The sequence below is a fragment of the Microcaecilia unicolor genome, chromosome 7, assembly GCF_901765095.1.
Source record: "Microcaecilia unicolor chromosome 7, aMicUni1.1, whole genome shotgun sequence".
Lineage (NCBI taxonomy): Eukaryota > Metazoa > Chordata > Amphibia > Gymnophiona > Siphonopidae > Microcaecilia > Microcaecilia unicolor.
This window is the reverse complement of record NC_044037.1, coordinates 151,311,957-151,335,327: the sequence shown is the minus strand read 5'-3', so window position 1 is coordinate 151,335,327 and position 23,371 is coordinate 151,311,957. Positions and strand designations below refer to the sequence as shown.

The 23,371-nt window shown below is 44.6% G+C and overlaps 1 protein-coding gene across 1 annotated transcript in view; it reads left to right on the top strand.

Annotated features, from left to right (window-relative positions):
- Window positions 1-23,371, top strand: part of UBE2F (ubiquitin conjugating enzyme E2 F (putative)) — a 441,864-nt gene that overhangs the window by 328,038 nt on the left and 90,455 nt on the right. The gene's annotated exons all lie outside the window — the stretch shown is intronic.

The window sequence follows — 23,371 nt, the reverse complement described above, 5'->3', positions numbered from 1 at the left end:
ATGCAAGTGAGCTGCAACAAGCAGCTCATTTGCACTCCCTTTTCATCATGCATAGCCGTTCCCTACCGATTCGCTATGGAATTCGGTAGGGAAAGGCTCTAACGACGACTTTAGTGCACCCCCCCTCAGAAGTAGCCACTACAGCAACTTTGGTTGCTTCGGTGGCATTGTCTCCTGATAAGCAATGATTACTGAGAATGTTCTTTAAGAATAGAGAGAAATAGTTTTGGGGCTTTAAGATTCAAATCTTCCCTGATGTTTGAAGAGATACTCAAAGCCGACGCAAGCAGTTTTTGTTATTGAAACCAGGTGTTCTTCAAGTGGGGGAAACCTTTTTCCTAAGATATCCATGCAAATGTATTATTAGATACAATTCTATTAAATATATTTTCTTTAACCCTCACCTTTCAGCCTCTTTGGCAACTAAACGGGTGTCAGGAGATTGAGTTGAGCTCTTCATTTAATTAGTATCTAGCCCAAACACCTGTGGTATATTAATGTCTAAAGTGTCTTCTTTATTTCATAGTTTAATTCCTCTCAATAAGTCTTGGATCTCAATATCGTGGACTTGAGCGTTTGTTTAATTTCCTATCTGGAATGGTGGGTTATCTCATGTTGTATTGCTTTTGCAACACTTTTCTGTACAAGTGTAATTGCTTGGATATAATGTTAAATTCTGTAAATGTTTAAAAAATAGGTACCCTGTTATAAAATTACCTCATGCATGCATATTTTTACCTGAAACAAGTGAGGCATTGCTGGGGGGGGGGGGGGGGGGGGTTGCTTGCTAGGCAACCCCATGATGGGCAGAGGGGTTGCTATGGACCAGCACAGCACTGCCAAGGAAAACATTTTGTTTTTCTACATTTCGTTTTCAATCTTTTCCGTGGCAGTGTTGTACTAGTTTGCAGCAGCTCCGCTAACCATCACAAGGTAGCCTATCAGCAGTGGATTTTTACATCAATCCTTCCTGGCTGCCCTCATGTTTGGCATTGTTTTTACATTCTCCACAGTGCCAGTGGAAACAAAGACTTGATAAGAATTTTCTTTTGCTTGAACCTTTTAGAGTACTACTACTACTATTTAGCATTTCTATAGCGCTACAGGGCGTACGCAGCGCTGCACAAACATAGAAGAAAGACAGTCCCTGCTCAAAGAGCTTACAATCTAATAGGCAAAAAATAAAGTAATCAGATCAATTAATGTGTACAGTAAGGAGGAGAGGAGGGTAGGTGGAGGCAAGTGGTTACAAGTCAAAAGCAATGTTAAAGAGGTGGGCTTTCAGTCTAGATTTAAAGGTGGCCAAGGATGGGGCAAGACGTAGGGGCTCAGGAAGTTTATTCCAGGCGTAGGGTGCAGCGAGACAGAAGGCGCGAACTCTGGAGTTGGCAGTAGTGGAGAAGGGAACAGATAAGATGGATGTATCCATGGAGCGGAGTGCACGGGAAGGGGTGTAGGGAAGGACGAGTGTGGAGAGATACTGGGGAGCAGCAGAGTGAGTACATTTATAGGTTAGTAGAAGAAGTTTGAACAGGATGCAAAAACGGATAGGGAGCCAGTGAAGCGACTTGAGGAGAGGGGTAGTATGAGTAAAGCGACCCTGGCGGAAGACAAGACGGGCAGCAGAGTTTTGAACCGATTGGAGAGGGGAGAGGTGGCTAAGTGGGAGGCCAGCAAGAAGCAGATTGCAGTAGTCTAAACGAGAGGTGACAAGGGTGTGGATGAGGGTTTTGGTAGAGTGCTCGGAAAGAAAGGGGTGGATTTTATGGATGTTGTAAAGAAAGAAACAACAGGTCTTGGTGATCTGCTGGATATGAGCAGAGAAGAGTCAAAGATGACCCTAAGGTTTCGAGCTGAGGAGACAGGGAGAATGAGAGCCATCAACAGAAATAGAAAACGGGGGGAGTGGGGAGGTGGGTTTGGGGGGAAAAATGAGAAGCTCGGTTTTGGTCATGTTTAATTTCAGGTGGCGTTGAGACATCCAGACAGCAATGTCTGACAAGCACGCTGAAACTTTAGTTTGGATGCAAGTTGAGATATCAGGGGTAGAAAGGTAGATTTGGGAGTCATCAGCATAGAGATGGTAGGAAAAGCCATGGGATGAGATTAATGAACCAAGGGAAGAAGTGTAGATAGAAAAGAGGAGGGGACCAAGAACAGAACCCTGAGGTACGCCGACAGGCAGAGGGATAGAAGTAGAAGAGGATCCACCAGAATGAACACTGAAGGTGCGGAGGGAGAGGTAGGAAGAAAACAAGGAAAGGACAGAGCCCTGGAATCCAAGTGAGGACAGGATATCGAGGAGTATGCTATGATCGACAGTGTCAAAAGCAGCGGAAAGATCAAGAAGAATGAGGATGGAATAGAGACCTCTAGATTTAGCCAGTAATAGGTCATTGGAGACTTTAGTAAGCGCAGTTTCGGTTGAGTGGAGAGGGCGAAAACCAGATTGTAGTGGGTCAAGAACAGCATGTGAGGAGAGAAAATCAAGGCAGCGGTGGTGAACAGCAAGCTCAAGTAATTTGGAGAGAAAAGGAAGGAGGTAAATGGGTCGGTAATTAGAGGGACAAGTAGGGTCGAGTGAAGGCTTCTTAAGGAGAGGTGTGACCACAGCATGTTTAAAGGCAGTGGAAAGTGAGAGGCTGAGAATGTGACAGATAAAAGGAATAAGAGCAGGTGAGATGGCATTAAGAAGGTGGGTGGGAATGGGATCAGAGGAACAGGTGGTACATTTTGAGGAAGAAAGGAGAAGTGTAGTTTCTTCTATAGTAACTTCAGGAAAGGAGGAAAAGGAATGAGGGGACGGAGAGAGAGGGGAACGGACTAGTGGAGGGAGAGGTGGCAAGGTAGAGAATTCAAGGTTTATCTTTTGAACCTTGTCGTGAAAGAATTCAGCAAGGGTCTGAGGAGATAATGAAGGGGGAGTTGGGGGAGGGGGCACCTTGAGGAGAGAGTTCAATGTGGTGAAGAGAAGTCGAGGGTTAGAACCAAGGGAGTTGGTCAGTTGGATATAATAATCCTGTTTAGCGCGTAAAAGAGCAGATTGGAAGGAGGTCAGCATGAACTTAGTGTAAGAAATCAGCAAGGGCCCGAGATTTCCGCCAGAGGCGTTCGACGGAGCGGGTACAGGAACGTAGGTAGCGGATATTAGAAGTCAACCAAGGTTGGGGTTTTGTACGCCTTATAGGGTGGGTCATCAAAGGTGCAAGAGTGTCTAAGGCAGAGGATAGAGTATTGTTGTATGAAGAAACAGCCTCATTGACAGGAGGTGCCACAGTAGAGAGGAGGTTTGAAACATGGGAGGATAGAGATGAAGGGTCAATATCGTGAAGATTCCTAGATAAATTAGATAAGATAGGACGGGACTGGGAGGGAGGAGATTTAAGTGTGAAAGTTATAAGATGGTGATCTGAGAGGGGAAGATCAGAGGCAAGAAAACTAGAGGGTGAACAGTTGGAGGAGAAGATATAGAGATATAGTGGAATTGGAAAAGGTACAGAGAAGAGTGACGAAAATGGTAAAGGGGGTGTTGTGACTTCCTTGTGGGGAAAGGCTGAAGTAGCTAGGGCTCTTTAGTTTGGAGAAAAGACAGCAGAGGGGGAGCTATGACAGAGGTCTATAAAATAATGAGTGGAGTGGAAAGGGTAGACATGAATCGTTTGTTTACTCTTTTCAAAAATACTAAGACTAGGAGGCAAGCAATGAAGCTACAAAGTAGTAAATGTAAAACAAATTGGAGAAAATATTTCTTCACTCAATATGTAATTAAACTCTGGAATTTGTTGTCATTAAGATACCTGATTCTGAAACTACCTGAAGTCTTGGGATTGCACAAGAGTTCAAATTCATTTAGCACTGTGGTGAGGGAATGAAATCCTGATTGCCAGCTCATCAGGGGCCACTGGTGATTAAATGTTTGTGAGTGACTCAGTGAAGCTGCTGCAGCAGTAAGTAGGAAGCACTTCCCAAGTACTGCTGCTTCCAAAGCCTCCTGGTGCCTATTAGTTATCAGCAGAATGCTAGTAGCCATTTAGGCAAAAGGAGTACTTAGTAGCACTTATTTTCATCTGCTTGTTTTCAAAGAAGAAAAAATATACAAAGAGTGGTAAAAATGGGGGAAAAAAGCGAAGGGGTGAAAGAGGAAGCAGGATGAAGGAAAGAGCTGGGCAACCAATGCAGTGCAATACTATACCTATAAAAACCCAGGGCTTATTCAGAGGGGAGAAAGAAGAGCACAAGCAGACTTTTGAGGGAGGAAACTGGAGTTGAAGGCAGAGGATAGGGAAGGTGTACAGTGTGTAGAGAGAAACAAATGAGAGAAAGCAAGGCGCTTGTGTGGAAGTAGATATCAAAATAACAAAGAGAAGTACCAGGAACCTTCAAAATTGGACACAATGTTTTTGGTCATGTAGCTTGGGCGTCAATTCTTCCCTTGGTGGCCCGGCATGGGCCGTGTTTCGGTGCGGGGCGCCTCCGTCGGGGGTCAGGGAAGTTGTGCTATCTGAGAAGCAACGGAACCACAGTAAAATTGGAACAAAGTTCCGTTGCTTCTTGGGTGTCACAGCTTTTTTGACCCCTGACACGGGCGCTGTGCGCCGAGGCACGGCCCATGTTGGGTCGCCGGGGGAGGAGTTGACGTTCAGGTTGTGTGATTGAAGAAATTGTGTCCCGATTTTTGAAGGTTCCTGGTGTTTCTTTTTGTTATTTGGACTTTGTCCTGTACTTTGGACCCTCTCTGTGCTGTTTGGTGGAAGTAGATATCACGAGCAAGGTACCTATTTTCTGCATTTGGCTGCTTATAGGTGCATCTGTACAAAAGTGATTACTGGTACCATCTTTACCCAAAAAAACACCCTACACATCAAGATTAACGAGCATACATTGTACTGGGTTAGTGAACTTAACCTGAAATTGTATGCTTTGCTGTAACCATTGAACTTTTTCCCAGATAATGAAGCTTCAGTCTCAAAGTTCATATATTAAGTTTTGGAGGCTTGAGCTTTTAGCATAAATGACTACAAAATTGTTATTAAGGAAGATAGAGATATAATTTTCTTTCATTTTTATTAGAGGCATCAGCTGTTTTGTTGTAATTAGAGCCATAGATGACTGTACCTCTACTCTGAAAGTTAATGAGGCAGGCTGTCATTTGCCAATAGTGATCCTTTGCCAGAAAGAGCACAGTCTTCTCAAAATCATTAACTAGATCAGAATTGCAAAGTCCTTGTTTTATCAACTGCATTGAGCCATCACAGTGTAATTAGTAAGATAAGCTTGGGTCTACATGTATATACAGTAACTAATTAAAAATTTAAAATGCATTTTCAGAAGCAGCTTCATTTAAAGAAGTGCAAGAAAATGTTTAAATACAAACACAAGAATTGGTAACAATTTTTTTTTTATCTAATTCAGAGATCTAATATCCATATGGGGCCTGAGGAAACTAGATTTCATTCATTGCTTAAAAACAATCCGGTCTCATTTATTAAACCACGATAACAGTGCATTCCTACTAGCTTTACCAATGTGTGTTACCTGAATACTACAGATCAGTAAATCCAACAAGAATTTTCCTTCCATTCCCAAATATTTGCTGTAGTTGGGAAAGCTGTGTTCTGCCCACCCCACCTCCAATCCTGGGCTTCCATTTTTAAAAGGGCTGCAGGGTTCTATGTGTCCGTCTATACTACCTCTACAAAATTTCCCATAAATCCTTGAGCAATCCCACATCCCCTGTCCCAAACCTCCTCCTGCACTGCTATCCAACTTCATAAAGAGATTTAAAAAAAAAGTTTCTGATGCTTAAGCTCTGCCTGTTTGGTGGGAGAGGGGAGTTCCCTTTCCTTCCCTTCCCTTAGGCTCTCTCCCCTGCTTACTACTAAATGCTGGGTTCCTTGTGCCCCTCCTGTGACAGACCATTCCTGGAAATGGTCTTTGGGAAGGAGGGGGGAGGGGTGCCCAGACCTTAGCTAACAGTTCCAGCAGTGGGGCTTTGGAACCCACGGACCTGATGTTTTTGGCAGGAACAGCAGCAATTTTGTCTTCACAGGAATTTTCTCCTGCTGCAGTTTACACAGTCCCCATCGGGGAGAGGGGGGCAGGGCTGGACTCCAGCCCCAATCACTGGGGAAGTCCCGATGGTGGCCCTGAGCCCCATTAGGCCGGCTCCTCATTGCAGGGGAGACCAAGCTGTGATTGTGGCTCCTGTCATTGTGGTCTGAGTGGTGCAGGGGACTTTTTGGACCCCCAGTTGCCTCAGAATTACGGAGCCCTCCCAAGAGGAGGAGAAGGAGCATTTGCCTGTTGTGGTGGGAGGAACTTTCCCACCTCATTGGCTTAGAGTTGGAGGTCCTGGATCTCTCTAAGGACCCTTTAAGCTGTCGAAGGGAGTCCCTATCTTCGAAGGTCTAGTGGAGCCCTTGAAGCATTTTACATTTTATAAGGCTTTCTCCCACATGATGCAGATGGAGAGAGATACCCTGGATGGGACTTTCCATGGGGTCCTTCTGGAAGAATGCATATGTTCAAGCTCAGAATGCAGCCTTGAGGCTCTCCGGGCCTGAGACTTGAGACTCAACCATTAGGGTCCATGGCAGCCACCCTGGAAGTGATACCTGGAGCGTGTGTCCACATGTCGCCTTCATTCAGTACCAAGCCATCCAACCCAGAGGTACGACTAATCACATGATTAAAAATTTTAATACCACGATTCATTTTTATTAACATTTTTAATCATGGCCCACCCCTAATTGAATAGCATGTTGTGAAGGATAATGAGACACGCTGAGCATCTGTTCTAAAGGATGTTTGGGTCAACATAATAAAAAAAAAATTAGCATGTGCCCAAAATGCATGATGTGATTAATCGTGCAAATAAAATTGTTGATCAAGTGATTAATTGTGATTTAAATCTTTTAATCGTTGCCCACCCCTATTTGGGCCTTTTTTTCAATTTTTTGAAGGACAATCTTTTGGCTGTAAAATAGCCTCTTTTGCTACACATTTTAACCATGCTGGCTGCTGTTTTCTCTTCTTTCCACCTATGCTAATATGTGGAATGCATCTGGTCTGGCCTTCCAAGATGGTATTTTTGAGTAACATCCATGCCTGATTTAGTGTCCTAACCTTAGCAGCCGATCCTTTTAGCTGCTTTTTAACCATTTTCCTCATTTTATTATAGTCTCCCTTTTGAAAATTAAATGCTGCTATAGTAGATTTCCTTTGCAGATTCATTCCAGATAGTAGCACCAACTTGATCACTATTTCCCAGGGGACCCAACACTACCACCTCTCACTTTGCCCTGCATGCCACCAAGGACCAGATCCAAAATGGTTCCCCCTGTTGTCGGTTCCTGGACCAGTTGCTCCAAGAAGCAGTCGTTAATTATATCTAGAAATTTTATCTCCCTGGCACTCCTTGATGTAACATATGCAGTGATGGTTGTTGGGGGAAAAAAACTGGGCTCGATTGGATCAATGCCCTTTTGCAGCCCTGCCAGAGACATATCTACTGTACATCTTCTCTCCTTGGCCCATGCTAGGCCGTGTGTTGAAAGGGTCACATTGTACCAGGGTCAAATAATTCTCATAGCCCCAGATTGGCTGCACAGGCTGTGGTACATGGACTTGATTTGACTGCTGGATGGGGATCTTCTCCATCTTCTCAAGTACTTGGCCTATTGAAACAAGGTCCAGTATTCATGGAGGATCTGTGCCCCTTTGGTGTTATGGCTTGGTTGAGGTGAAAAGGTTATTCTCATTTGATCATTGCTACCTTGCTTCAGGATCAAAAACACTTTACATCCATGGCATATGCAAGGGTGTGGAGGACATTCAAGGGCTGGTGTTCTTCCTTTTCTTCTCAGATCACACACATTGTAGCATTTCTCCAGGCAGGCCTTCATAAAGGATTGGCGTTGGGTTCTCTAAAAGTTCAGGTTGCGGCTTTGGTCTATTCTGTGTGCCGATTACAGAAGATGTCTCATGCAGCTGACCCGGATATCATTCAGTTCTTGTGGTTAGCGGGCCTCTAGCGACTACCCCTTTTGTATGCTGTGTCCAGAGTGGAACCTTAATTTAGTTCTTTGGGCTCTTCAGAAGTCTCCTTTTGAGCCTCTCTGGTAGGCCTCCTTGAAATATCTTATGCTAAAGACAGCGTTCTTGGTAGCTGTTGCGTCAGCCCAAGGGGTCCGAAGCTTCAAGCTCTCTTGTCAGGATCACTTTCTCTGCTTTTTGGAGTTGGTCTCTTGCGCATGGTTCTTTCCTTCATTTCTTCTGAAAGTGGTGTTAGCATTTCATCTAAACCAATCTGTGGAGCATCCGTCCTTTCTCAGAGGGCACAAGGATGCTTAATATCCTTGAAGCTTCTCGATGTGGTCAGAGTCCTCATTAGATATTTAGAAGTCACGAATGAGTTTCACAAATTGGACAGACTGTGCTTTTTGGTAAATAGGGCCTTGACCTCATGGCTTCCAAGTCCACAATTGGTAGATGAGTGAAGGAGACTGTCGCATCAGCTTATTTGCAGGGCATCAGGCTCCTCAGGCCTTGCAGCTCATTCTACGAGACGAACAGCGACACCCTTGGTGGAGACTACCTTACTGCCTCCAGATATTTGCAAGGCTGTGACGTGGTTGATGCTGCATACCTTTTGCCAAGAACACTATAGGGTGGATCTTGTAGCGCTCTCAGAAGCCAGTTTTGGGGCTTCGGTCCTCAAGGCCTTAACACCAGGATCCCACTCACTCTAGGGATTGCTTTTAAACATCCCACAGATTCTGGAATAGTAGGAAGCTACGTAATGGAAGGAGAAATTTGGTATTGCTGATAATTTTCTTTCCATTAGGCCTTTTCACTATTCCAGAGGCCTGTCCGAAGTTTCTGAGATGTTTAGTCAGTGCGAAGTAATGGGTCAATTAACAACTGTCACCTTGCATGGTGCTTCCTGCATATCTCTTGTTCTTTGCAAGTTGTCCTGAGATGAGAGAGGTCCACACATGTTTTCTCATCTGGTTAGTGTTCGGTTAGCAAGTTGTTTAAGGTTATTGTGCGCGTATTTTGAGTTCATCCTTACTGCTTGTCTACATAAATACTGAGGAGCTGGACTGGATGCCAAGAGAGAGATGTCTCAGCTTAGTTTTCAGTTCTCTATCTCCACCTGCTGATTGGTGAACACAACTATCCCACAGGTTCTGGAATAGTGGGAAGCACTAATGGAAAGAAAATTATCAGGTAAGATCCAATTTCTCTTTTTGACATATTCGTAAATATAAAATAACTTGGACACCTGATCCTTAAGAGTTTGTCAGTCATTTTAAAAATATTTTTTTTGATATGGAAATCTTCTTTGGTTCATGGTCAGTTTAACTGTAATTTAATCTAATGACATATAAACCTCCTTTCCAAACTCATGAGAATGACCAAGACCCTGTAGAGTCATCAAAACACTTTAATATAATTACGTTGAAACTGCATTTGCAATGAAATTAACTCTATAAAAAGTTATGATTTTTTTGGAGTGTTTCTCTTCTTAAAGTGTCTTTTCAAATTACATTTTGTTATATCCAATGACATCATAATCATAAGTTCACAGTATATCTGGTCATAATTACATTGAGTGGTAGGAAAAGATACCAGCTGTGTCTCATTTTGGTCACCATGGATTATCCACATGCACCTTTTTTGCTCAAATTATAGTGATTTGAATGGTGGTTTTATCTTCCAGTTAGACCACTTGTCGCTTTCCAAATGATATGTATCGTGAGAACTATAACTTTACAAAAAAGTTATATATATATATATTATATATATTTTTTTTAACAAAACAAATTGTTATGCTGCCATTCTGGTTATTTTTTTTTTTTATTTTTGCACCCACTTCCATATTGAATATGCCAAAACCAACCAGGGAATTAATAATACAGTCCAGGAAGAATGCCAAATCCTGATTTGTTGATCTCTTTTATCTTTTGCCTCCTTACTAATATCTCTGGTTAATTTACCGGTTTTCCTGTTTCTCAGTCGGAACACAGCTCTTACCAAATGTGGAGCCCCTTTTAAAAATATGTATGAAGATATTTGCTGAAGAGTAGGCAAACGATCTACAAGATTGAGCACAGAACAAAGAGAAGCAGATCGCCAAGAGATATTCATGAAACGTCCAATTTATTCAACGCTAAACTGATAGATGAACGGTTGGAAGCCTGACATGGCCATGTGTCGCGCTCTCAAAGGGCTGCATCAGGCCCAAAACATGGCCATGTCAGGCTTTTAACTGTTTGTTATTTTAGTGATGAATGAGTAGGACATTTTTTTTGAATGTTTTTTGACAATTTGCTTCTTTTTGTTCTGTAAAGATATTTGCTGGCACATACAGCAGGAGCATTAATTTCACATAAAAAGAAGCTCAAAAAAAGAGTGGCATTAATCAGGGCTTTTACATAAATGAATGCAACATATTGCATGCAAGTGCCAGATTTCACAAGATTGCATGCACAAGAGGTGCCAGTTAAGGAGCTGAATGAAAAAAGTTTTTGGACTGATGCACAGAATCTCAAGAAGGGATTGGACCCAGAGACATTCAGATAAATAGTGCTAATGATGGATGCCAGCGTCTCCTGCTAGGGAGCACATTGCCAGGAGCTGTAGTTTAAGGGCTGTGGTTAATGACACAAGCATCATGGTTGATCTACCATGTGAAACTAAGGACATATGGGACGTGCTGCAGGTCTTGTACACCTTGGGTCCGAAAAGAGAGACCATAATATACAGAAGTTGATGGAAAACAACCTGGTCCAGAACAACTGGGAAATCCCAAAGAGGACAAAAAAATCCCAGTATGGGCACAGTGTGGCAACACCCTCAAGTTTGTATAGTTTTCTGGTTAGTTACTTTGGTTTCCTCCCTTCTGGAGGGTTGGGTGTTGATTATCCTGCCTAGTTACAGAAATACTGGTGAGCTAGGCTGTACAGTGCAATTTAAAGGGGCAGGCTGAACAAGAAGTTCAAATTCTATTTTATTAGATGTACTGCCTATATAGCTAAAATCTAGGCAGTTTAGAAAGAATTTAAAAGATAATGAGAAGTGGGAAATCAAAGTACACACAAATACATGAAAATTAAGGACGTAACACAGGCAAAAGGAAGCAAAGGGTTATGTGGTTATATGCTTTTTGAAGTGTATAAGGGACGAAAGTCACAGGTGGAACATAAAAACTTCTCTCTAATCCATTATTCAATTGCACAATAAGGTCAGCTCAGGAGCGAGGGGGGGCCAGGGTGGGGAAAGGAGTTGGTCATAATGGGCAGACTGAAAAGCTGCTCAAAGTAGACAGCTTTTAACAATTGTTCTGTCTCCATCTGCTGGTTGGCAGACATAACCTACTGGTTATGAACTGGACTGGAGGACTTGAGGAAAGAAAATGAGCAGATATGACCAAAATTTTCTTGTAAAATGAGCATTTACACATGTATACTATTTACTTGTGCAAATGCCATGAAGAGGTAGCCTAGTGGTTAGGGCACCAGGCTGACAATCAGCAAAGCCAGGTTCAAATCCCACTGTTGCTCCTTTTTTCACGGAGAGAGTGGTGGATGCTTGGAATGCTGTCTCGCGGGAGGTGGTGGAGAGGAAAATGGTAACGGGATTCAAACATGCGTGGGATAAATATAAAGGAATCCTGTTCCCAGGGAATTGATCCTCAGAAGCTTAGCTGAGATTAAGTGGCAGAGCCGGTGGTGGGAGGCGGGGCTAGTGGTTGGGAGGCGAGGATATTGCTGGGCAGACTTATACGGTCTGTCCCAGAGCCGGTGGGGAGGCAGGGATAGTGCTGGGCAGACTTATATGGCCTGTGCCCTGAAAATGACAGATACAGATCAAGGTAAGGTATACACAAAAAGTAGCACATATGAGTTTATCTTGTTGGGCAGACTGGATGGACCGTGCAGGTCTTTTTCTGCCGTCATCTACTATGTTACTATGTAAGATGAGATCAAGACAGTGACCATTTTGATGAGTGGGTGAGGTGGAGCATAGTTGAAGATTAAAGGAGGATGTTAAAGCGAGTAACTTGGAAATATAAGAGTTGGAAGGATCATTAGCAGGAATATTAAAGTCACCAAGGATGAGAGAGGGGGAGGAAGGATCATGGAAGAAGGCAAGCCAGGCATCAAAGTCACTGAGAAAGGATGAAAGGGACTTATCAGGGGGACGATAAATGACCGCTATTCGAAGAGGCAGAGGAGAGAAAAAGGCGGATAGAGTGGACTTCAAAGGAGGAAAAACAGTGAGATTGAGGTGGAAGAAGGGGTTGAAATCTGGAGGAGGGAGAGAGAAGTAGTCCAACACCGCCCCCGCGATCAGCAGGGCGAGGAGTATGTGAAAAAAGATAACCGCCATGGCAGAGGGCTGCGACTGAAGCAGAGTCATCAGGGCAGAGCCAGGTTTCTGTTATGGCGAGCAGATGGAGGAGACGCGAAATAAAGAGGTCCTGGATATAGGGGAGTTTGTTACAGTTAGAGCGGGCATTCCATAGGGCGCAAGAGAAGGGCAGAGAAGAGGAGGGGAGTAGAGGAATAGAGATGAGGTTAGAGAGGTCGCAGTGAGATCTGTAGAGTTGGGATAATAGTTGGTGAGGAGGGCCAGGATTGGGATTGATGTCACCGGCTGAGAGTAAGAGAAGGAGTAAAAGAGAGCGGAGAAGAGTAGGAGAGGTATGGCCACGAAGGCGAGAGGTATTTAGGTGGAATGGGGAAGGCAAAATGGAGGGAAGAAAGAGACGGAGATTAAAAGCCAAGATGGAGGAAGAGGGTAGGAGAGAAGGTGAGGTGATGAAGTTGATGGATGGGCAGTGAGTTCCTGTAGCGGAGAGAGGTAGGGGCTGAGGGAAAAGATTAGGAAGGAACAGGGCTAGGAAGAGAATGTGAATAGGGGCCATAAACAAATGAGGTACTTTAGCAACTGGGAAGAAGATTAGATGTAAGGAGAAAAATGCCCCACGCGCAGTTAGGCGCGTGGCACCTAGAGCGGAGGCCCTGAGTGGACCTGGGTGTCACCCCAGAGAAGGCTGTAAGGATATGCAGATGAGCTGCAAGTCCTCCACAGCACCTGAAAGGCAGCCGGTGGTAGAGCTGGGCACCTCTCAGCTGAGGAAAGGCTTATCAGGGGTTAGGCCGAAGCCAGCATTCCTCCCCCTGAGGGTCGCCTGATCTCTGATTTTAAGTTTGGTAGATAGAAACATAGAAAATGAAGTCATATACAGACTACATGGCTTAACCAGTTTGTCCATTCATACTATCCACTATCCCTTCCTCTCCCTTAGAAATCCTAAGTACTTGTCCCAAGCCTTCTTTAATTCAGATAATAATCGCCACCACCTTCACCAAGAGGCCGTTCCACGAATTCACCACCCTTTCTGTGAAAAAGTATTTCCTTTTCTTACTCCTTTGTCCATTTTCATTTTCATGCTATGCCCTCTCATTCCAGAGCTTCCTTTTAATTGAAAGAAACTCGCCTCCATCTTGTTTATATCTTTTTGATGGTGCAGTCTCAAGAATTATACACAGAAAGAATGGACTGAGGAGATATGATACAGAAATTTAAGTACCTGAAAGGTATTAATATAGAAACAAATCTCTTCCAGAGAAGGGGAAATGGTAAAACTAGAGGACATGAGCTGAGGTTGTGGAGTGGTAGATTTAGGAGTAATATCAGGAGAGGGTGGTCGATGCCTGGAATTCCCTCCCAAGGGAGGTGGGAGAGACTAAAACAGTGACGGAATTCAAAAAGATGTGGGATAAACACAGAAGAACTCTATTTAGAAAATAGAGGGTATAAAACGAAAATTTAATAAACCTTAAATGGCTGCAGGTGGGTGGCTGTGAAGAACTGACTTTGTAGTTCTGTGTCTGTATATAGCAATTCAGTTTAGGATAGAGCTGGGTGGACTTCTACGGTCTATGTCCCAGAAAGAAAGACTCATGATCAGGTATATAATATCTTGTTCCTTGTTGATTTAATCTTGAATTGATAATGAGTGTGACTATTGGGCAGACTGGATGGACCATTCAGGTCTTTATCAGCCATCACTTACTATGTTACTACGTTACTAAATGAGCTCTCACAAAACACTTGTATAGGGGCATTATCACCTTTTTTATCTTGCTGGCCATTCCTCTCCCTGTACACTTGTATCCCAAATTCATGACTGCATTTTATAGTATTAAATCTTAGATGACATTCTTGACCTTTCTTCAAGCTTTACTACTTCCCTCCTCATATTGTCTGCACCATCAGGGTTGTCTACCCTATTGCAGGTTTACTACAAAGAGACAAACCTAACTAGGCAGCCTGTCTATAATATTGCTTACAAAAATGTTAAAAAGAATCAGATAAGAACTGATTCTTGTGGCACACTTCTTGTAACATCCCCTTTTTCAGAATGAACTCCATATACCTCTACCCTCTGTCACCTTCCACTCAACCAGTTCCTAACCCAGTCAGTCACTTTAGGGGCAATACGAAGGGCACTCAGTTTATTTATGTCTTCTATGCAGAACTGTGTCAAAGGTTTTGCTTAAATCTAAGTATACCACATATAGCACTCTCCCTTGATCCAGCTCTCTGGTTACACACTCAAAGAAATGAATCAGATTTGTCTGACGACCTTCTAGTGAAGCCATGCTGCCTTGGGTCCTGCAATCCATTGGATTTCAGAAACCTCACTTATTCCCTGTTTTTAAAACGTTTCCATTAATTTACTTACCACAGAGGTCAGACTGTAGTTCCATCCTCCACCTCCTTACTAGAGAGCTGCACTGCAATGGGGACAGGGATGTGAGAAATTAGCCTGGGATTCCCACGGGAATGCAAGATGTTGCTGTGGGATTCCCATGGGAGTGTAGTCAAAATCTCTGGTGACTTCAGAATGAGGCTTGGAATGCACTAAGAGAAGCAACTGAAATACCAGAATGAGGCTTGGAATGTACAGAGAGAGGCAGTTGAGCGTGCCAGAATGAGGTTGGAATACCCAGATAGGCAGCTGGAACACTAGACCGAAGCTTGGAACACTCATTGGGCTACGAGCAAGTAAGTAATAGTGTTGACTTGTGCAGTTGGGGATGGAATAGATCTTAGTGGGTAGGGGTGGGTATGGGTTAGATTCCATTGGGAATGGGTGATATTTCTGGCCCTTGGAACTCTCTACTCCTTACTTCCACTTTTGTAGAGAGGAACCACATCTGCCCCCTCTAGTTCTCTGGGACTACTCCCAACTCTGGAGAAGCATTGAAAAGATCAAACAGCAGAGCTGCCAAAACTTCCCTAAGTTCCTTCAGTATACCATTCAGCCCCATTTATTTGTCTATCTTTAGTTTAGCTAGCTTCTCATGAACACAGTCCTCTGAAAATTGTTCAAGGTCTATGCCCGCCCATTCCTATTTGTGTTTGTCGTCTGCTGCCTACTCCTGGGCCTTCATCTGCAGTAAACTGTTAAAGTACCCCTGTATATATCTAATTGGTCCTTTTGAAACAAACTAGATCTAGTTAATAGACAACCTCTTTGAGTGTGTGTGGTCTATCAATTTAAATGTCCCTGTAGCACCTGTTTCCTAGCTAGAAACCCTGTAAGGAACTCACAGACCCAAGAGTGTACAGAGGACTATAACTGATTACTTTAAGCCAGCCTAATGTCAGTTAACTGAGACTGTTTACTGTACGTATAATAATAAACAGTACTGTACATATATTTATCAGATGTCAAGCTTCTTTGGGTCACAACGGTTAAGTGCACGCTCTGGTTAACTGCATGCATTTCTTTGGTCCCAGACCCTTGCACTTAAGTGGATTGCACTGTGTTTGTGTGTGTGTATATATATATATGTATATATGTGTATATATATATATGTATATATATATATGTATGTATATATGTATATATATAGGGACTTCCGGTGGAGCCGGGCAGCAAGATGGCCGCTGCTCCGTGAGCTCCGTCGAGCCCGAACTACAGTCCTGCCGAAATGGCACAGAACCTGCAGTAACAATCAAAACAGCAGCGCTCCAGCCTTGGAGTTCACGGGCAAGGTAGCCGCGGAACAGCAACTGCCCCCGACGATCGAGAAACAATAGAGTTGCAGCGGGAATGCCGGAACCCAGGATGACGCAGCAACAATGAGCGCAGGCTCAACCCCGAAGGCCAAGTAACACGGTGAGTGGTGGGCAAGCAGGAGGGGTAGCCTGAAAAGGAATAGCAGAACAGAAGAGAGCCGCGAGACGGACGAACTGCTCCCCCCCCCCCCCCCCCCCCCATTCGCACCGACTTCCAGAGTGCCGGGGCCTAGAAACAAGGGCTCACTCCAGATCGCGCCGGGGTGTTGCTGAGCCACTGATAGAGGGCCGTTTGAGCGGCAGAAGGCAGCACTGCGGAGTTGATAGCTCCAGAAAGGGCCCAGGGGAGCCTCGGACGGCGCAGTATAAGAGAAAAGACACAAGACAAAGCAAATTTGGGGTAAAGTTCATATCCCTCAATACACGGAGCACCTCTTCAGGATAGCCAAGTCTGCTCACGGGAAAGAAAGAAAGCAGGCAGGCAGTCCAAGCCGCGTGAGGCGGAGAGGCCGTTCCGTTGCCTAAACCCCTTCAGCAATAGATTCTGATTGTGATATACTCTCAGCCTTATCAATCTGGTCAGACGAGTGGCCCAGGAGATAGGCGTAGGCAACTTATGGAGCCTTTTCTACGGCCCATGCCAACAGGAACAATCCGTAGAGGAGCAAAATTTGATAAAGGGAAAATTTTGCCCCCCCAAGCCAGGTTTAAAGATGGCGGAAGGGAAGCAGGAAGAAGCAGGGGAGTTCAGCGAAAAACAGCTGGCGCAAATTACAATGGCCATCAGCGCAGCCTTAAATCCGAGATTCGATCTCGTCGCAAACCAACTGAAGAACTTAGAAACCTCTACGGCTGACAATGAAAAGAGACTGGGAGAGGTGGAGCTGCGGATCTCGACGGCCGAAGACAAGAGGTCACAGAGTGAACAGGAGCTTTCTCGCTTGAGGGATCAACTAAAGGCACAACAAGAGAAAATTGAAGATATGGAAAATAGAGCAAGAAGATGTAACTTGAGGCTCGCGGGCATCCTGGAAAACATCCCAGAACAATCCCTTGGAACCATATTAGAACAATGGCTGAAAAAAGAGCTGGCCCTATCAGACAGTCACGGAGCACTTTGCATAGAGCGAGCCCACAGGCTGGGCAGGTGACAGCAGGGCCAAACAAGACCGAAGATAGTTATTATCAAGGTCCTCAACTACCTTCATAAGGAAGAAATTTTACGGGGATATCGATTGAAACGAGATTCACTTGCTTATGATGGTTCCCCGGTAAGAATTTTCCAAGATTATTCTGCAGGAGTTCAAGACCCAGCGGCGTCGATTTCATCCTCTGTGTGCATCGCTGGTGCAAAAGAAAACCCGCTTCATGCTGTTGTATCCGGCTGTTCTGAAGATCCAACAAGGACAACAATGGCGGACTTTTAAAACACCACAGGATGCACAAAGGTTTATAGATAACGAACTAGAAGCACCAGAAGGATGAAACTTGTGTGTGAGATGCTCCTGCAGCCAATACAGAGGACTCCAGTTGCAGTTGATCGTCGCTTCGCCAATGGGTAGAAGCGACAGTTAAGAATGACAGGGTCCCAGTTAACTGTATTATTAAAAAGTATTATTGTTTGTTGGGGAAGGTTGTAGACAAATTCTTTATTGTTTGTTGGGGAAGGTTGTAGACAAATTCTGAGTTATGTGTTACACATGAGACGGGATGTATGGGGTCGGCCCTGGGACTCGATCAAGCGGACTAGATCGGCAAAGGGGAGAGGGGTTATATACAATGTGTGGGTTCACAGTAGCCAGGGACTGTAAAAGGGGTAGAAGTCACATGATAGATTGGGAGGGGATGGACAGGGTGGGTGGGGATAGGAGGGAAAGGTAGGGGTATGGGCAAGGAGAGGGAAGGGGAGCAGAGGGGATTTATTTAGCGGAGAGCAAAAAACCGAAGGAGTCTTGTCATTTAGAGGTCAGTGATGGTATAGGTGTTATCGTACAGATTAGCAAAGAAGTCCCAAAGATAACTTTGAAGCTTCCAGCGATCCATAATGGGAACAATAGGGGGAGCCTGGGGAAGGGCTGGGACCCAGGGCCTTCAACACAACTAAGGTATATGAGAAGTAGCAATTTCCCACTGCGCCACACACTGTAGAATAACCACATGGAACGTGGGAGGTATAACCTCCCCGGTCAAGAGGAAGAAGATTTTAACTCATCTAAAACGCATGCAAGCAGACATCGCGTGTCTTCAAGAAACTAGGTTAACAGACCAAGAACACGAGAAACTTGCCTGGGGATGGGTAGGGCAGGTCCTCTATGCATCACCTGACGGCCGTAGGGGCGGGGTGGCCATTTGCATCCACAAAAATTTGGCTTGTTCTGCTGAAAAAATCTTACAAGACACAAAAGGGCAATATCTTTTGGTGAAGTTATGGTTGCAAGGCAGGGAAGTCCATATATTGAATGTTTATGCCCCCACCCCGACAGAATCTACTTTCTTTCCTGAGCTGGCGGCACGAATTCTCCCCTTACAGGGGAAGCCCTTGATCATTGTAGGAGATATGAACAGCCTGATGGACCCGCAGATGGATTGCACAGGGGAGCGGGGGAAGCGAGTGGGGGACCACCGGGAATGGAGACTGTTGAGGGAATTTCGACGCTCCCTTTCTGCGGTAGACGTTTGGAGGGTCCTACATCCCGAGGCGAGAGACTACACACATAGGTCCAGGGCGCGTGGCACGGAGTAGATTAGACTATATTTTCATGACATCAGATCTCTTCGCTCATGTCAAAGAGACAGAAATAGCAGAAATAATTATTTCAGACCATGCCCCGGTGTGGCAGACTTGGGGGCCCCCCAAGACTATACACGGGCTAGAAGATGGAGATTCCCAAGTCACTTGGTGAAGGACAAGTCTTTTCAAAAGTTTCTTATGGCAAAATGGGAGGAGTTCGTGTCGTTTAACAAAGGCCATATGTCTAACCCACAGCTATTTTGGTGCACGGGAAAGGCAATATTAAGGGGGGATCTGATAGCCTACGTATCAGCTAGGCGGAAGAGAAAAGCCCTGAGCCTTGTAATGTTAGAAAATCAGATGCGGAAGGCCAAATGCTGTTATGTGGCACAGGCAACAGAAGCCAACAGAGAGGCATATGTATCGATCCAAGCAGCAATTAATTCACTCCTCCATGAACAAATCAAAGAAACCAGATCTATCAGAAATATCGGTTTCACAGATTTGGGAACAGAGTGGGGGGCTTGCTCTCCAGATTAATACAGAACAAAAAGGGGAACAGGACAATTTCGACTATGAAGGATAAACAAGGGGAAATCACAACTGTCCTAGATAGGATACTACAGGTATTGCAAGATCACTTTAAAGAACTATATTCCTCAGACCCACCTAGAGACGGGATTGAGATAAGAGACTTCCTCCAGCGGGTGGATATGCCAAGGTTGGGAATAGCTGATATCGCCTTATTAGAGGCCCCCATCCAACCCCGAGAGCTACAGGAAGCGATAAAAAGCTTAAAACCATTCTCAGCGCCGGGAATTGATGGGTACACAGGGGAATTTTACTGGTTAATGCAGACAGCCCTGATAGGCCCACTTTTTGCCTACCATCAAGCTATTATCCAAGACGGGCAGATTCCCCAATACGAAAATACGGCAAGTAGATCATTACTACTGAAGCCCGGGAAGGTAGCGGACGAGCCAGAGTCGTACAGACCTATATCTCTAATCAATGTTGACATCAAACTATTAGCAAAAATATTGGCAAAGCGTTTGGCGAAGTGTTTGTCAACTATTATTGACCCTGCACAGGTGGGCTTTATCCCAGGGAGACACTCGGTACTACACGTGCGGAGATCTTTATTAGCAATGGCTCACAGCCGCTATCAGAAAATCCCGGGGATGTTAGTGAGCTTAGACGCCGCCAAAGCCTTCAATAAAGTAAGATGGGATTTCCTTTTTGCAATAATGGAATGGGTGGGATTCCCAAGCGAGACGCGGCAAGCCATCCAAGCTTTATATACAAATATGTCCGCATACGTAACAGCCAATGGCGGAATATCACAAAGATTTCAGGTGAAGCGAGGAACGAGACAAGGCTGCCCCCTTTCTCCTCTGCTGTTTGATCTAGCGTTAGAGCCCTTATTGAGGCTCCTGAATTCAGCACCAGAGATTAGAGGAGTAAAGATAGATGATTATGAGATACGAGCCCTGGCGAATGCGGACGACATTCTCTTGATTCTTACAGAGCCACAGGGGTCCCTCCCGGCGGCCTTGAAGATTATTCAAGAGTATGGCCGATTTTCGGGATTTACCCTTAACTATGATAAATCAGGGACGCTGCCCCTGGAAGATGATATTCGTTCACAGTGGGTGGGGGAATTTCCCATCAAATGGGTGGACTCTAAAATGAAATACTTGGGGGTATTTCTTTCTAGAACCGGGGGGTCCCTGTACCGAGATAATGTTGGCCCGCTGTTGGAAATGACCAGAAGCAAATTAACCATGTGGAGGGAGTTACCCCTCATAGTGTGGGGAAAAATGGCGTTATTCAGCATGGTGATTGCGCCACGATGGCTTTATGTATTCCAACAACTTCCTTTATTTTTGAAACTTAAAGATGAGTGTAAGTTGCGGCAACTGATACAAACATATCTATGGCAGGGGAAAAAGCCCAGAATCCCATACAAGCTGATCGCCTCTCCCCGGGAGGGGGAGGCATGGGGTTGTTAAACGTTAAGTTTCTGACGGTTGCCTGCTCTATGAGACATATTAATGACTGGTACAGGGGATCCTCTGAGTTCTCTTTGACAGAGATAGAGACCTCTAGATTTCCGGGAATACACTTTAGTCACCTCTTACATACTGGAGGGATCATACCCAAAGATGCTTTTAAAATACTTGTTGAAGTGCCGAGGGACAGGGGGTCAGGTGAAAAAGAAACTTACGATGGGAGAGACTCTCTGATGTGGGTAAATGCAATTAAATGTCAATGGTTGTATGGTAATATCAGTTTGTTCACTCTGCTGAGCATCAATAAAAACTCTTGAACCATAAAGATATAGAAACCTGGATCTTGAAGGGCTATTAGAGTACAGGCCCTCGGAGAACAATATGTCATGGTCAAAGTAGAGGTTTGTGATGATGAAGATCTTAGGGGAAATATGTCATTGATATTGTGGTATGGAAGACATAACAGAATATTTAACTTATATGATTAGTAACAATATGCAATGGCTGATTCATAGTGATTATAAGGGTATTATTTTGGGTCTGTAGGTGTAGGTTGAAGGGGGGAGCGGGTGAAAATGAAAATGTTGATGATGGATGTTAAAGTTGCAGATTTATACCTGTATTGTATTTTTCAAGTTATAGAATTCCAGAATTAACTGTGATAATTGTACTGCTGTATCGTCAATAAAATTGTTGAAATATATATATATAATTTATTGTGAACATTTATATCCCACATAATCCCACCAAGGCAGGCTCTATGTGGCTTACAATGTTGTAGGAAAAGTACAGTATAATAATACATATGCAAGACAGAGTAGAGGAGAGGTAGAGAGGGGGTCAACAGGGGAGAGGAATGAGGGAATGCAGGGGATCAAGCAGGAGTGGAGTAAGAACGATCACACAGGTAAGTCTTTAGAGATTTCTTGATCAGACTGTGTTCGGCTGTCTCTTTTAACGTTGATGGTAGAGCATTCCAGAAACGGGGGCGTGTGTAGCTGAACGAAGAGGCAAAGAGCAGCTTATATCTTAAGTTCCTGCAGTTTGGAAAGTGAGAGGTGCGGGAGGACTTCACGGAATTCCTGGGTGGGAGGTCAGTAAAGCTAAACACATAGGCTGGGGCCTCCCCGTAGACAATCTTGTGAACAAGAACACAGACTTTGAATTCAATTCGTTCTTTGATCGGGAGCCAGTGGAGCTTTTCACAGAGGGGCTTCACTGCCTCAAACCTCGATTTGCCAAATAGCAATCGCGCCGCCGTGTTCTGTGCAGTCTGAAGTTTTTTAAGGGCGTGTTCTTTGCAACCAGTATAAATTCCATTGCAGTAGTCGAAGTGGCTTAAGACGAGGGAATGGATTAGCGTCCTGAACAGGTCAAAAGGGAGGAACTGCTTGATACGCTTAAGGGACCTCATGGAAAGGAAGATGTGCCTCATGACAGACAAAACTTGGAGCTGAAGAGTCAGGTGGGGGTCGAGAATGACCCCAAGGAGTCTCATACTGGCAGCGACATATATATAAATGTGTATATGTGTGTCTCTCTCCCACCCCCTCTCTTTTTTTTTATTTGTATAATAAGAATAATCATGTGGTTCTGTAAGATATCCTATATAATAACTAGTAAAAAAGGCCCGTTTCTGACACAAATGAAACGGGCGCTAGCAAGGTTTTCCTCGGAGTGTGTATGTTTGAGAGAGTGTATGTGAGAGTGACTGTGTGTGAGAGAGTAAGTGAATGTGCGTGAGAGTGTGGGTGTGTGTGAGAGAGAGAGAGTAAGTCTGGGTGCAAGTGTGTCTGTGAGAGAGAGTGTGTGTGTGAGAATGAGAGTGTGTGCAAGTGCGTATGTGAGACACAGTGTGAGAGAGAGAGAGTGTGTTTCACACAGATACAGTGTGTGCGAGACAGACTCTCTGTGAGACTGAGTGTATGAGACCAAGAGAGTGTGTGAGTGACTTTGTGACACATAGAAAGTGAATGTGATACAGTGTGAGACATAGAGTGTGTGAGAGAGAGTGTGTGAGAGTGAGAGAGAGAAAGACATTGACTGTGAGAGAGAGAGTGTGTGTGTGTGTGTGTGACAGATACCTCCCCCCCCCCCCCCCCCCCCCCCGTCCCCCCCGTCCCCGCTCTCTGGTGTCAGGCTCCACTCTCTCTCTCTGGTGTCTGAGCGTTACTGTACAGGACCCTGAGCTCTGGCTGTGCTTCCAAGAACTGACCAATCCTATTTAATAGAATGCACCTCCAACATTCTGAAGCTGAGAAACCTCGTGTGGTTGGTCACTTCTGCTTGTGATGAACCCAGAAGTACGTGATGTCAATTCAGGAGATGGATACAGAGAGCAGGAATGCCTCAGCCATGCAGTCAGCATCAGAATGTTGGAGGTGCGTTTTATTATATAGGATTCTCGCCTCCAACGTTCTGACTTGCCTGGGACCGTGGCTCCTTCCAAGTTGGTCTGCTAGGCTCCGTAGATCAGGCTGACATCACCGTAGCCATTATGATGTCAACTTCAGAACCTGGGGGA